Source organism: Neofelis nebulosa, chromosome 2 (genome assembly GCF_028018385.1).
Source record: "Neofelis nebulosa isolate mNeoNeb1 chromosome 2, mNeoNeb1.pri, whole genome shotgun sequence".
Classification (NCBI taxonomy): Eukaryota; Metazoa; Chordata; class Mammalia; order Carnivora; family Felidae; genus Neofelis; species Neofelis nebulosa.
In genome coordinates this window covers 207,330,569-207,330,857 of record NC_080783.1, presented here as the reverse complement: position 1 = coordinate 207,330,857, position 289 = coordinate 207,330,569, and positions in this window count along the sequence as shown.

Sequence of the window (289 nt, the reverse complement as noted above, 5' to 3'; positions counted from 1 at the left end):
CGTTTTGCTCTGTCTCTATCATTGTTCACAACTCTTAGGACGACAGTGTGATTGGTCTTTATAGAAATGCCTGGATGTTTTCTGCTGGGAGAGGAAATGGGCACCGTGGAACTGTGTACCCTTTGGTGTGGAGAGCTGAGTTTGTAGGCTCTTGCTCCCCCAGATGGGAGGCCCCGCTGGGCTGGGCCAAACTGCCAGTGGCCATTTCTAGAGTTTGTTTTGGGCTCTCCGGGCATCGGATGCCATCCACCTGCATGGTTGTAGCTGAGAGATTCCAAAGTGTAAAGAG